The sequence below is a fragment of the Odocoileus virginianus genome, chromosome 4 (genome assembly GCF_023699985.2).
Source record: "Odocoileus virginianus isolate 20LAN1187 ecotype Illinois chromosome 4, Ovbor_1.2, whole genome shotgun sequence".
Taxonomy (NCBI): Eukaryota; Metazoa; Chordata; class Mammalia; order Artiodactyla; family Cervidae; genus Odocoileus; species Odocoileus virginianus.
Window position 1 is genome coordinate 6,608,083 of NC_069677.1, and position 15,959 is coordinate 6,624,041.

Consider the following 15,959-nt stretch of genomic DNA (forward strand, 5'->3'; position numbering starts at 1 on the left):
AGAGTCTTGTCCTCCACAATAACGCGAGGTTCAGTAACATTCTTTGTTTCCTTTTGCCTCCCGGAAATTTTACTAGTTATAATAGAATGACCAAATTTCTTCTCCACATCAGAGGTTGCTTTTAGGGGTCTGACATTATCTGAGGTGAGGACACATCCCTAACACCAGCAAACAAATGTACCTGTGAGCTCCTTCAGTTGAGGGTCTACAGCTTATTCAACTCTGTGTCTCTGATGCCTAGCTAACAGTGCCTGGCACAAACAATGGGACCAAAATAAGGGTTAATCTGAACTGAATATGTAAATAATTTATCATGATAAGTAGAACTACCAAGGGTATTTATTCATGTCAGCTAATCAACAAGATTGCTTCCAAGAGAGAAATCAAATTAAGATCAGAAGATATACTAGATACAATAGGGAAAATGATCTGAAGACATTTTCAAGGATAGCTTCATAAAGCTGAAGTATTCTTGTAAAATGCCTCAGGTAGATGCATTAGGGACAGCATGTGGCATGATTACAGTGGCCCAGATAATGCTATAAATAGTTATACTTGATAAGAATTTTAATATGGATCCTAAGAAGAAGGGGCAGAGGCAGCATAATTTTTTCATTTTTTCAAATCTTCACATGAAAACTGGAAGGGCAACTAGATAGCAAAGTCAAAAACCCAAGAATAACATTTATTTGAAAGTTGAATAACGAGATACTGCTTACAAACCACAAAACACAAATGACTGTGTAGGTGACCAATTAATAGCCACAAAACTTGTATGGTACTGGTGCCTGTTTTGTGGAGAAAACAAAGGCATCTTCTGATGGATTTGACAACAGAACCCCTTTATCAGTCAGATCCTTCAGGAAGGAGAAGTTGTTATAGAGTCAGGAGTACAAGGGAAGGGCAGAACAATGAGAACAGATGGGGGTGCAATCAAACTCCAGCCGAATGTGAGAAAAGGACTAAGAATGTCTAGGCCAAAGTAGTACAGGTAAACAAAGCCAGAAAACCCTGGAATGCAAGCCACCGTATTTTTAACACCACACAAAAGACAAAGTTCTGTGAAATTAAACAAACAAAAACTCTTCCCCAAACCCTCTTCATTCTAAAGGTTCAGGAAATTTTCACATTAAAATGAGCCAAGGAAAAGTATCAAAGTCAAAATAGAATTATTTGAAAAAGCAAGGATCTGAATCAACCTCTCTCTCTCTCTCTCTCTCTCTCTCTCTCTCTCTCTCTCTCTCACACACTTCAGATTGTGGCTCATGCCTAGATCAGAGATACCCTCTCTCTTACACTAGGAACCATGAACTATTAAAGATCTATTGCAAGGAGAATATGCACATCATTTTTCCAAGAACAGGACCAATGAACCAGGTAGATCTATGAGGCTCAGAGTTAAAGACAGCGAAAGCCGTCATAGGGCAGCTCTGCCTGACTCAGTATTATCTAAGTGGTACATGTGACCTTCTTGTCAACCTAGGCAATGCATATTCATTCAAGTCTCAGGTTACTTCCCCAAGGCAGTAAGAAATTGTGAAGTGTCTACATACAAGCTGGCAAACTAGCTTATTACTATTTCATGGTGCTGGCAGAAGACATGAGATGTCTAGATCAAAGACAAAGGACTTCATGACAACAGAAGTGGTAGCCAAAGCTTCCTGTGTGCTGGGTCCTCGGGTCCTCCAAGGCTCACAGGGATGACACAGGATGGTCTGGAGAGTCATTCACATATGCAGTGGGCTGCATCACAGGACAGGAACACTACACTCGGAGACTCACCACTTTTACAGTGAGTAGGGAGCAAGCCTATCTTTTTGTCTCGGGGAGATATTCCTTTATGCTGAAGATTGCCTGCTGCAAACGCAACCCTGAGGAAAGGGAACTCAGAACCTTGTATTCTTGGCATATCCCGAAGAGCACACAGGGATGCTCTGGGGCCATTGAAGATTGCTTCATAAACATCTTTATTTTTTACTTATATCATACTGTGTTCTAGCTATCCATGTACTTTTTTTCAAAGTACACTTTGAGCTTATTAAGGACAGGAACTATGTGTTTACATATTTTATCTCTAGCAAATACCTAAGTGCAATGTTTAGTACTTAAAAAGGAGTCACCAAATGAGCAATGGATGTATTAAATTAAATCTACCGTGGTTAAACGGTCATATCTCTCAAGCACTCATCTTGGTGAGAAAGTACCTCTTGGTGGGCATGCTTGTCCCCAAGGCTTTTTTAGCTGGCCTACTCCTCATGGCCCAAGCTCTTGGGCATACATATGCCGCTAGGACAAATGAACACATAGATGGCTTTCCCTTCATAAAAGGAAACATAACTTTTATTGATGATAATAAAGTCCAGAAACTCCGAGGACTCTCTGAATGGAGAAAGGGACTAGATGGATCAGATTTCCTGACCCTGTATGAAATTCTTTCTTCCCCTTGGGTCTCCTTGCAGATGACTAATGCCCTAGTCACATTTGCCTCTAGGTTGTAAAGTTGTGCTACTTTATATTTCCAAGCTGTACAATGTCTATGTCCAGGAGCATACCTGGGAAAGACTGGATATTTAGACCTTTATTAAATGCCAGGGCATATAATAGGGAAACAGAGAAAGTGGCATCTACTTTGATGGGCTACAAGTTTGTATCACACAGGCCTCATTTCATCTCCTGGGGCCTTAGGTAAGGCAGACAGCTGTGGAGTTCCTGCTTTTTAATTCACTGAGCTTCACTCCTTCTGATCCACACCATACCCTCCTCTGGACCAGGAGTCCCACTTGCACCAAACACTGTTTTGTCAAAAAGTCTATTTTTCCACAATTTGGAGGCCTATACTTTGTCACATTGCCATCTATGTGATGCTTAGACATTTAAGGGTAACCATACCCATTTGTCTTAGCTTGGGCTGTGATGACCAAGTACCACAGGGACTTCCCTGGCAGTCCAGTGGATAGGACTCCATGCTTCTACTTCAGGGAGCATGGGTTCGATCCCTGCTTGAGGAATTAAGATCTCACAAGCTGAGCAGTGCAGCCAAATATGTGCACTACGTGACTCAAACAAAAGACATTTGTTTTCTCGCAGCTCCGGAGGCTGGAAGCCTAAAATCAGGTGCCAGTGCAGCTGAGCTCCTATGAGAGCTCTCTTCCTGGCCTGCAGACAGCTGCCTTCTTGTCTGATGCTCACAGGGCCTTTCTTCCATGGGTGCTCATAGAGAGATACTCCTCTTCTTCCAAGAGCATTAATCCCATCATGAGGGCCTCACTTTCATGACCTAATCTAAAACCAATTACTGCCTAAAGGCCCCTTCAAATCCCATCACATTAGTGGTTAAGGCTTCAACCCAGGAATTGTGGAGGAACACACTCAGTCCGTACCACACCTGGATAAACCAGGATAATCTCCCATTTTACAGTCAACTGATTAGCAAACTTAGTTCCACCTGCATCATAATTCCTCCTTTAAAAAGATTGATTTATTTATTTATTTTTGGCACTGGACCTTCACTGCCGTGCAGCTCTTTCTCTGGTTGCAACAAATGCGGGCTCCACTGTAGTTGCAGTGCACTGGCTTCTCACTGCAGTGGCTTCCTGTTGCAGAGCACAGGCTCTAGCGTGTGGGCTGCGGTAGTCGCAGCTCCCAGGCTCAGTAGCTGTGGCACACGGGCTTAGCTGCTCCAAGGCATGTGGGATCTTCCTGGACCGGGGATTGGACCCATGTCTCCTGCATTGGCAGGCAGATTCTTTACCACTGGGCCGCGTGTAACCTAGCATTCACGGGCTTGAGGACTGGGATGTGTACATATTTGGGGGAACCCAATGGTTTTCTCAAAAAAAAAAGTAGTAAGTAGCTGACAGGAGATAGAAAATATTAGAGGCATGCATTGCCACTACTTCTGGTATTTACTTGCCAGAAAAAAATTCACTCACTGTAATTACTGGTATCTCTCTGCTCCAAGGAGATGGAGTGACTTATCTGATAATTTGGGAAGAATAAATTAGGCATGCTTGAACTGGAGTCTGCCTTTGGGGGGGTATGAGGTATCTATAGGAAAAACTTGTATCACTGCTCCTTTAGGGACTCTGTTCTGCTGGGAGCAAGCACTGACTGGTGAGGCTTACTAAGCCTGGGCTCCCCTTCATAGAGGGCTAAGGGGAAACTGCCAGTCCTGAGCTCAGCATCAGCAGGCCCACCTGGCAAAGAAACCTAAAGCCAAATCCTGTAATTTGGTTTCTATCAGTGATAATGGTAATATTTTGGCCCCATCTTTTGTCTTATTTGGCCACTACTCTCGTCTTATTCATTAAACTTCAGAATCCAGGTGAGAAAGATAAGTACCTTTATTGACACTCTATCATAGACCTCAAGAGGAAGCACTTAATTCATAAGACACTGTTTATTTCCCCAGGATGTCTCATTTCTCCACAAGTGATTATTTTCTGAGAATAGAACATTGCGGGAAATACTTTAGTAGCACAATGATTAAGAGGCCAGGTGTCAGGTTATATTACCTAAATTCAAACACTGGCCCCACCATTTATATGTTGCGTGATACTTAGCAAGGTACTTAACCTGTTTGAGCCTCCATTTACACCTGTAAACAGGAATACTAATGCCTAATACTTCTCAGATTTGTTGTGAATAGTAAGTCAGACAATAGAAGTAAAACACATAGAACAGTGCCTCATTCATTGTACGCATTCAATGCATTATGTCATATACATATTTATATCTCAAAACTTTTTTTTAATGAAATGGGGTTTTCTGAAGCTAGGATATGTCTTATTTGACTTTATATTCCCAGGAAAAGCACAGAACCTACCACAGAACAGAACTTAACACATGAATACATGAAATGAGAAATAAAATTGAAAACTAAGGTGAGAGCAATGTTCTAAAATAAAGCATAATTTGTCTACTAAGCTTGTTCCACTTAACCAGAAAGTCAACAGAATATGTGGTTTTTAAATTAATTGCAAATGCATTTTGTCCAGTTTTGCATTGGAAACTGCCTTTCAAGAATAATACCAAAACATTTTACTATTGCCTGGTGCAATCATTTTCAGCTGAAGCTGAAACTCCAATACTTCGGCCACCTGATGCGAAGAACTGACTCATTGGAAAAGACCCTGATGCTGGGAAAGATTGAAGGCAGGAGGAGAAGAGGATGACAGAGCATGAGATGGTTGGATGGCATCACCGACTCGATGGACGTGAGTTTGAGTGAACTCCAGAAGTTGGTGATGGACAGGGAAGCCTGGCTTGCTGTAGTTCATGGGATCACCAAGAGTCGGACATGACTGAGTGACTGAACTGAGCTGAACTGGTGCAATCATGAGTCACTCCTGCCCTCTAGTGGAAAACGTTATGTAGTGCACATAAAGGCCATATTCCTATCAGCTTAATGACTCATCCTCTTAATAAATAAAACAATTTTTCATTCAAATATTTTTCTAAATATTCATTTTATTTCAAATTCTATATTAATATCTACAGTATCAAACTTATTTGCATTTATAATTTAGTCAATCTGGGAAGTCAGTCATATTAAATGTTTCACTTTTTAAAAATTTCCACCAAGTGTAATACATTTCAAAATAAATAGACATATTAAAATTTCAACAAAAAGCCGGAAGTGAAAAATGCCATTTAGAAGTATAACAAGTCACTCAAGAGTACTTCTAGTCTGTTATTACTTAAATACTCATGATTCATCCCTCCAGTTTCTAACCTGTTTTCAAACCAGTTCCAGATCACTGAAGCTCTCCAGAGGAGACACAAATAGCCTCAAATTTAATCCAAAATTTTTTCTGGGCATCTAGAATGTGCAAAAGTTGGGAAAGACAAATAAATCTTCAATAAAAATAAACAAGGGAAAAGTTACCTCAGGTGGAAGGGAAAAGTGAACTAATAAACATTAACAGAAAAGCACAGATTGAATTTTGGAAAAGATGAGTAGTCAGGTATGGATGCAATGGCAGATATATTCAGAAATGAAATCAGAAACATGAACTAGTTACAAATCATGCAAGCTGTGAATGCCCTCCAAGAAATTTGTACTTTTTATCTATCTCCAAGAACAGTTAGTGAAAAACTTAAGAGGTCACAATAAGACTCACGTTTTTAGAAATAAACATTTTACTATAATTCATAAGATAAAAAAGAGAAAGTCTAAAGCTAAGGAGATCAGTTTTAAGACCACCGCTCGAGTCCAGGCCAAAGAATCTGGACTCTAGCTGGAATAATGGCAATAGAGAAAGAGACACTGACCCAAGATGTTTCAGGAAAAGAGCGATCAAGACGGCAGAGCAAGAGGACATGGAGGTCACCCCCGCAAAGAGCACATTGGAACTACATCTACAGGTGGAACAATTCCAACTGCAAACTGGCAGAAGGACTGCTATACAACCAAGTCTGCAAGAAAGATACACATGTAACTGGGTAGGACAGAAGAAGAGATGAGTCAGGACCTGTGCCCCCAGGAGGGGTCTCAGAGGAAAAGGGAGATCAGATGGGCAGAGACTCACCCCAGGGAGTGAGTGGGTTGAGCCACAGACTGGGCATCCCAGTCCTGGGGTCCTGTGTGAAGGAGACAAGCCCCCTTGTCTGGTCAGAGAACTGTTGGGACAGAGAGAGGTGCTGGAGAAGCCTAAGCTCTACCTGTGAAGAGTGTGCACAAGACGACTTGACAAGAGGGGTCTGCTCCAGCAGGCGATGGGCTTCCCACCTCCACCTCCAGCCCCAGCCTGAACTGACCGAATGCTCCTGCCCTGCTCCCTTCACGCCACAGTGCAGCACTGGACCCGAGGCATTCAGAACTGGGGAGAAAAACTCAACCCTGGGACTCAGAGGAGGCAATGTAGGCCCATGGTGGAACCTAGGTGGGGCCGCAGTGGCCACTGTTGGCGCTTCTTCAAGCAGCACCCTAGAGGCAGTCCAGATTTCTGGGAGCAGCCACTTTGTCACAACTCACTCCCTAATACAGAGAAACCACACAAACCTCACCTCCCATGCAGAGCAGGTTCAAGACAATCAGCAACAGCAGAGGCTGCGAACAAGGACCAGCTGGGAGACACAAAGGGGTCTTGTCCCCAAGGCAGGGCAGACAGACATCTGTCCTGCAGCTGCCGAATTTCCTGCCCCAGCCCAAGCCCAGTGAACACTCCAGCGCTGAGGCTGGATCTGGGGCAGCTAGGACTGGGGGAAAGACTCCTCTGTAAGCTGTGTCTAGGTGGAACCACAGTCACCTACACAGGCAGCACAGAGGACCTCTGTATGCCCAGGAGCCCCATGTGCTTCAGCACTGCCCTCCTCTAAGGAAAGGGCAGGGAGAGGGGAAAACACATGCTCGATAACCAGCAGGGACCTACTAAACAGCCCAGGGAACTCTGTTCACTTTTATGTGGCAGCCTGGATGGGAGGGAAGTTCAGGGGAAAATGGATACATGTATATGTATGGCTGAGTCCCTTTGCCATTCATCGGAAACCATTGCAATACTGTTAATCAGGTATACTCTAATACAAAATAAAAGGTTTTTTAAAAATCCAGTGCAAGAAAAATTTAAGCAAAATAAATAAATAAATAAAATGACTACCATGAAAAAGGGCTTCCCTGGTAGCTCAGATGGTAAAGAATTTGCCTGCAATACAGGAGACCTGGGTTGGGAAGATCGCCTGGACATGGCAACCCACTCCAGTATTCTCGCCTGGAGAATTCCATGGACAGAGCCTGGTGGGTTACAGTCCATGGGGTTACAAAGAGTTGGACATGACTGAGCGACTAAGAACACACACCATGAAAACAAGCGGGGGGAGCGGGGGATGGGGAATAGAGCCAGCTCCAGCCTGACCTTCAGGGCTTCTGCTCCAGCAATTTCACAGGGTGGTGACGACTCCTGTGAAGAGAGGAAGTCCCTCCTCACTCCGTGCCAGCTCTAGCCTCTCCACCTCCAGCCCACCTCCTACCAAGGTGACAGCTGCCAGCATACCCTGAGGAAAGATGTAACTGATATCCACATCTAATACAGCCCTTCCACCAAAGGCCCTGGGCACACAGTATGTATAGAGCCATTCCACATAAGAACACCTCTTCAAGTCCACAGTAGGTGACAGTTTCACCTAATTCACAGAATCAGAGAGAGTCAAGTAAAATGAAAAGCCAGAGGAACTTCTCTCAATTGAAAGAACAAAATAAAATCTGTGAAGAGACAGATAATGAAACGGAAACAATTTGCCAGAAAAAGGATTCAGAACATTGGTAGTAAAAATGTTAACTGATTTAGGGGAAAGAATTGAGCTAAACACTGATCATGTGAAAAAGGATCTAGAAAATATAAAAATGACCGAATCAAAAATAAATGATTCAATGTCAGAAATTTTTAAAACACACTAGAAGGAATGAATAGCAGACTAAGTAATACAGAAGAATGCGTAAGTGATCTGGAAGTCAGAATAATGGAATTCACCCAAACAGAACAGCAGACACATGAAAAGATACTCACTGTCACTAATTATCAGGGAAATGCAAATCAAAACCACAGTGAGATACCACCTAACACTTATCAGAATGACTATCAACAAAAAGACAATGAAAAACAAGTGTTGATAAGGTTGGGAAGAAAAGGGAACCCTTGTATACTGTTAGCAGGAATGTAAATTGGTACAGCCACTACAGAAAACAGTATGGTGGTTCCTAAAAAAAATAAAAAATAGAAATGGCATACAATCCAGCAATTCCACTTCTGAGTATTTATACAAAAAAAAATGAAAATGCTAGTTTGAAAAGGACATATACACTAAAATGTTCATAACAGCATTATTCATGGAAGGAACCTAAATGTTCATCAATAGATAAGTGGATAAAGAAGATGTGGTACATATACAATGGAATATTAGTCACCCATTAAAGAAAAAAATGAAATCTTGCCATTTGTGACATCAGTTCAGTGCAGTTCAGTTCAGTGTCTGTCTTACCTGACTCTTTGCGACCCCATGGACTGCAGCACGCCAGGCTTCCCTGTCCATCACCAGCTCCCAGAACTTGCTCAAACTCATGTCCATCGACTCGGTGGTGTCATCCAACCATCTCATCCTCTGTCATCCCCTTCTCCTCCTTCCTTCAATCTTTCCCAGCATCAGGGTCTTTTCTAGTGAGTCTGTTCTTTGCAACAGGTGGCCAAAGTATTGGAGTTTCAGCTTCAGCATCAGTCCTTCCAATGAGTATTCAGGATTGATTTCCTTAAGGGCTGACTGGTTTGATTTCCTTGCAGTCCAAGGGACTCTCAAAAGTCTTCTCCAACACCACAGTTCAAAAGTGTCAGTTCTTTGATGCTCAACTTTCCTCATAGAGCAACTCTCACATCCATACATGACCACTGGAAAAACCATAGCTCTGATTATGTGACATGAATGGACATAAAAGGTATGATTCTAAGAAAAATGTGTTAGATGGAGAAAGACAAATACTGCATGATTTCATGTATATGTGGGGTCTAAAAAACAAAACAGAAACAGGTTCATAGAGAAAAAACTGTGGTCACCAGAGGGGAAAGGGCTGGAAGTTTCAACAAAACAGGTGATAAAGATTAAGAGGTGCAAACTTGCAATTATAAAAAAGTAGGTCATGGGGATAGAGACTATAGTTAACAATATTGCAATATACGTGCATGGTGACAGAGAGTTACTAGACTTATGGTGATCAATTTGTAATGTATATAAATGTTGAATCATTATGTTGTACATCTGCAACTAATACAATATTGTATGTCAACTCTTTTTGATAAAATTAAAAGAAGAAAGATAAAGAGATCAAAAGCATGCAAATTCATGTTCTAACATAAGGAAATTTTTAACAAAAATCTAAGTCACATATTGCTTCTGTGCCTTAGGGTTTTCATTGGTAGAATAAAACGATGAGATCAGGATGAACTTCTAGGGTCCTTTTTAGATCTAAATTTGATGGTTCTTTAGTCCAAAAATTAGTTAAGGGTATGTATTTGAATTAACATCTAGTTGGCAATTGATAATCCAGGTAAAGGGCTTCCCTGGTGGTTCAGATGGTAAACAGTCTGCCTGTAATGCAGGAGACCCGGGTTCAGTCCCTGGGTTGGGAAGATCTCCTGGAAGAGGACATGACAACCCATTCCAGTATTCCTGCCCAGAGAATCCCCATGGACAGAGGAGCCTGTGGGTTACAGTCTATGGGGTCGCAAAGAGTGGGACACAACTGAGTGACTAACACCTTCAATCCAGGTAATATAGAATTTATAAAAGATATAAAAATTTTTCACAAAGAGGTGCAAATTGAAGTGGTCGGAGGTAGAAAGGCATGACATAACAGAACTCTACAGATAAAGATGAAGGATGAAGCCTGTGGACAGATCTTTAGGGAATCTGAGTATCTCATCTTGTGGAATGGCACACCTATCCAGTTACCAAGCTAGCAGAAACTCAGGTGCCATCTTTGACCTCTCTTCCGCACTACCCACCATGCCAACTGATAACACTGCCACTCCATCTACTTCTCTCCATCCTCACTCCATTTTCAGCTCAGGCTACCATCTTCTCTTACACATGTGACTTAAATATTCTTTCTCTCTTTTATTTTTAATATGTAGAAACAAGACATACAGATACAAGGGGGGAGGGGGGTGGGATGACATGAAAGATTGAAATTGGCATATATACACTACTGTGTGTAAAATAAATAGCTAGGGAGAACCTGTTATAAAACACAGGATTCTCAGCTTGGTGCTTTGTGATGACCTAGAGAGGGGGATGGGAGTTGGGTGGGAGGGAGCGGATTTATGTATACAAATGTCTGATTCACTTCATTGTGCAGCAGAAACTAATACAACACTGTAAAACAATTATATTCAAGTTAAAAAAAAACATATTAAATATTTCAAGAAAAGTTATTTTTTGAAAGTAGTGTTAAAAAATTCAAAACTTTCCCAAAGGTGTACAATAAACATTTCTCTCCCATCCCAGGCCCCCAGGGACATAATTCTCTTAAAAAGAGGAGACCCAGCTAACCAAAGTTGTGTAAGTCCTTTCAAAGACATTTTATCCATACGCAAGCATGTATGTATTCATGTTGGTTTTCTTTCCCCTCTGTTCACTCTGTTTGGGACCTTGTTTTGCCCCTTAATAACACAAACTTTATTTTTCACATTTGCAAGTGTATCTGTGGGATAACTACAAACTTATAATGTATTTAATCATCTATTTTATTGGACAGTATCTATTACTCCATAATATCAGCAACTATTACATTTATATATTTCCATTTCTTTTTCATGCTCCTCTTTACTCTTCACCCCAATAACAGCACATTCCCATTACTTAAACTACAGAAATGTTGGGGGCTTTTTCCCCTTAGAGTATAGTGTCTTTTCTGGAAAATTTTGTCATTTTTGTCGGAAATATGTAGATGCAGCAATTTTCTATAGTTATTCATATTCTTACTTGGCCACAGCTGTTCTCAGTAACTTTTCCTCATATATTATGGTTCAGGGCTAGAGATTTCATCTAAATTATTTTCAAGGATTTCATTTGTGCTTCTGTTTTTTGTTCTTATCTTGCATTGATTTCTGACAGAAGAAGAGTTTAGTGCCATCTTTACTTGGCCATTTAAAAAACAGAAGCCTTATAATAAAGTTTTATTAGTCTCCCGACTTCTGATCTTATCCTTAAACCCATTTTTCAATTATAGTAAGAATGACCTAAAATTCAGATCAGATCCTATCAGTGTCCTGCAAGAAACCCTTTCATGACTGTATACTCTGGAGATAAAGGCCAAACATGCCTATGATCAGGCCTCTGTCCACGTCTCCTGCCTTGTCCGTTTTTCTCCAATCTCTCACATCTAATATTACAGCATAATGAGTTTCTTTTAGTTACTCAAACTCTCCATGATCTGTTCTGCCTCCAGGCAAGCCATGTTCTCTTGTCTGTGCCTGGAATATTCTTCTCCTGACCTTGTAGGAGGTAACTGAGTATCTCCTGAGCACTTCTCAACCCTTGATAATCTTTCATGGGGTTGGTTCAGTCTCTCAGTAGTATCCAACTCTTGTGACCCCATGGACTGTAGCCACCAGGCTCCCCATCCATGGGATTTCCCAGGCAAGAATACTGGAGTGGGTTGCCATTTCCTTCTCTAGGGGATCTTCCTAACCCAGGGATCAAACCCACATCTCCTGCACTGCAGGTGGATTCTTACCACTTGAGTCACCAGGGAAGCCTGATAACCCTTCAGCTCTCAAAATAATAATGACCATTTTTTATTGTTTACTGAGGTACTGTGCTAAGCAATTTATATATACTGACATTTATTTTCACAGAAAACCAATAAGATGAGTACTATTATTTTCCCCATTTCAAATATGAGAAAACTGGAGGTAGTAAATATCAAGAATTGTGTCCAAGGTGACAAGCTGGTAGATGTTGGAGCTGCAGCAGGACTGTGGCTCTGCAGAAGTCCTACAACAACAAAATGGCCAGACTTTATGCTACCCTTACGTCACTGCTCCTCACCCCTCAACTGAGAGTCAAGTGCCTCATCTACATGCACCAACAGCTGCTTGTACTTCTCCCTTCATAGTTCTTTTTTTTTTTTTTTTGGCTGCAACTGGTTAATTGCAGCACACAGGGTCTTCAGTTGCAGCATGCGAACTCTTAGTTGCAGCATGCAGGATCTAGTTCCTTGACCAGGAATTGAACCCAGGCCCCTGCATTGGGAGCACAGAGTCTTAACCACTGGACCACCAGTGAAGTCTCTCCCTTCATAACTCTTAACACAGAATTATAATTTCTTGCTTCCATACCAAAGATTCTTTCTAGAACATGAGGTTCTTGAGGTTAAAAACTATCTATCTTGTTTTCTATTGTATCCACCTTACCTGACACACAAAAGTATACGATAAACATTTTTTGAAATGAACATTTTTTCCCAGGATTGTAAAATGGGAGACTTTCTTTCAATAAGAGAACGTGACAAAGGCTTCCCTGATGGCTCAATGGTAAAGAATTCACCTGCCAATGCAGAAGACACGAGTTTGATCTCTGAGCTGGGGTTATCCCACATGCTGCAGCGCATCTAAGCCCATGAGCCACAACTATTGAACCTGTGCTCTAGAGCCCGGGAGCTGCAACTACTGAGCCTGTGTGTCACAACTACTGAAGACCATATGCCTAGAACCCATGCTCCACAGCAAAGGAAGCCAGACAGCAATGAGAAGCCCAGACACCACATCTAGAGAGTAGCCTCCAGCCACTGCAACTAGAGAAAAGCCTGCACAGCAACGAAGACCTAGCACAGCCATAAATAAGTAAATAAATGAAATTATCTTCTAAAAAGAGAATGGACAAGAGGTCAGAATCATAAAAGCCCCTCCCTTGGCTAAGGTCATCAGAAATCATAACTGCTAATACTGTTAAAATTTTATTAATGCCAAGTCACTCACCAGTACTAGAGAAGCAGTCCCACAAGAACAAAAGTCCCACCAGAGACATCTTTTCTTCTTACCTGGGAGGGGCGAGGAAAAGGAAAAATGGAGGTTCTATGTTGTAACATTATAAAAAATCGATTTTGCATTTTAAAATTTGTAAGTAGTTACTTTTAGAAAGACCTCTTTGGAATCATGGGACCCATTCTAGACCACTGAATCCCACACAAACCAAATGAATTACTTAAAGCTAACTGAATTTAGATCTGTATGGCATCATCGACAGTTGTCCCAACATAAAGCAGGGCAGTAGGATGGATGCTGCTTCTCTATCACAGCTGCCACCATCCAGGGGCTCTGACCTCCCTCCTCTCCTGTATTACTCCTTGGAGTAAGTCATCTACATGAATTTCAACAAGTTATCAGAACAGTAACACACTCATCCAATATTCCTTAGTAAACTATAGTTCCTCTGCATAATCTGTAAGGAGTTAAATATCCAAGCTCTTTGCAGATTGGGAAACCAGAGATACATTGAGTCTTTTCACTTCAACAGGTCTAAATCTTTGTGATCTAGGATTGGACAGTGGTTTCTTAAATGTGACACCAAAATCATAGGCCACAAAAGAAAAAAAATTAATTGGACTTCATTAAAATTTAAAACTTTTGGTCATCCAGCAACTTCTGGGCATATATCTGCAGAAAACCGTGTTCGAAAGGATACCTACACGCCACTGTTCTTTGCAGCACTGTTGACAATAGCTAGGACACAGAAGCAACCTAAATGTCCCTCAACAGAGGAATGGGTAAAGATGTGGTACGTATAGACACTGGACTACTACTCAGCCATAAAAAGGAATGGAATAGTGCCATTTCCAAAGACATGGATAGACTTAGAGACTGTCATACAGAGAGAAGTTAGAGAAAGACATATCATATGCTATCACTTATATGTAGAATCTTAAACAAGCCAATAAATGAACTCATGTATAAAACAGAAACACAGTTACAGATGAGAAAACAAACTTACGGTTACCAGAGGGTAAGAAGGTTGCAAACTCTGGGAGATTAGTATTGACATATGCACATTACTATATATAAAACTGATAACTAAAATAAGGACCTACTGTATAGCACAGGAAACTCTACTCAATACTCTTGTAATAGCCTATGTGGGAAAAGAATATTAAAAGAAGGGTGGATATATTTATATATCTGATTCACTTTGCTGTATACCTAAAACTAACACAAAACATTGTAAATCAACTCTACTCCAATAAAAATTTTAAAAACACTTTTGTATTTCAAATGATACCATCAAGAAAGTGAAAAGACAACACACAGCAGGGGATAAAATATTTGCAAATCATACATTTTATATGGGATTTATGTTTAGAACATATAAGTAATTCTTCAATGCAATAGTGAATACAAGTAATTTTAATTATTTATTAAATTTAAAATGGGCAAAGACTCTGATTAGACATTTCTCCAAAAAAGACAAACAAATGGCCAATAAGCACATAAAAAGATGCTCAACATCATCAGCCATCAGAGAAATGAAAATCAACACCATAAAGATATACCAGTTCACAATTACTAATATGGCTAAAATAATAGACATAATAGCAAGTGCTGAAAAGGATGTGGATAAACTGGAACTTACATACACTGTAGGAATGTAAAATTGTGCAGCCATTTTGGAAAACAGTATGGTGCTTTCTCAAAATATTACACAGAGAATTATATGATCCAGCAATTTCACTCCTAAATATAAACCAAAGAGAAATTAAAACATATATCCACAAAAAAACTCATACACAAATGTTCATAACAGCATTATTCATATAGCCAAAAAGCAGAAACAATGTAAATTTCATCAACAGATAAATAAAATGTGGTATATTCAAATAATGAAAACTATTTGACATTAAAAAGGAAATGAAGTATTGATACAGGCTACAAACCTTGGAAACATTATGCTAAGTGAAAAAGAATCCAGATACAGATCATATGATTCCACTTATGTGAAATGTACAGAATAGACAAACCCATAGACACAGAAAATAGACTAGTGGTTGCCTGGGGTTGGGATGAAATGGAGGAGGAGAAGGGAGAGGAATGGGGAGTGACTGCTAATGTGTACAGAATTTCTTTTAGGAGTGTTAAAAATACTCTAAAATTAGATTGTAGTGATGGTTGCAAAACTCTGCAAATATATAAAAAACACTGAACTCCACACATTAAATGAGTGGATTTTATGGTATGTGAAATATGTGTTAATAAAATTGCTTTCAGAAATACACAGTTATGTTAAAAACTTAGCCTTATGCTAAAGAAGAATAAATTCCCAGACACCAACCAAAATGAAGAATTGATGCATTGGAACTGTGGTGCTGGAGAAGACTCCTGAGAGTACCTTGGACAGCAAGTAGATCAAGCCAATCAACCCTAAAGGAAAATCAGTCCTAAATATCCATTGAAAGGACTGATGCTGAAGCTGAAACTTCA

The 15,959-nt window shown here is 40.5% G+C and overlaps 1 long non-coding RNA gene across 1 annotated transcript in view; it reads left to right on the forward strand.

Annotated features, from left to right (window-relative positions):
• Positions 1–5,451, forward strand: part of LOC139034710 (uncharacterized) — a 32,144-nt gene extending 26,693 nt beyond the window's left edge. Inside the window, exon 2 of the long non-coding RNA XR_011487198.1 lies at positions 5,070–5,451. This is a non-coding gene — a long non-coding RNA (uncharacterized lncRNA). The remainder of the gene's footprint in view (positions 1–5,069) is intronic.
• Positions 5,452–15,959: the final 10,508 nt, after the last annotated feature.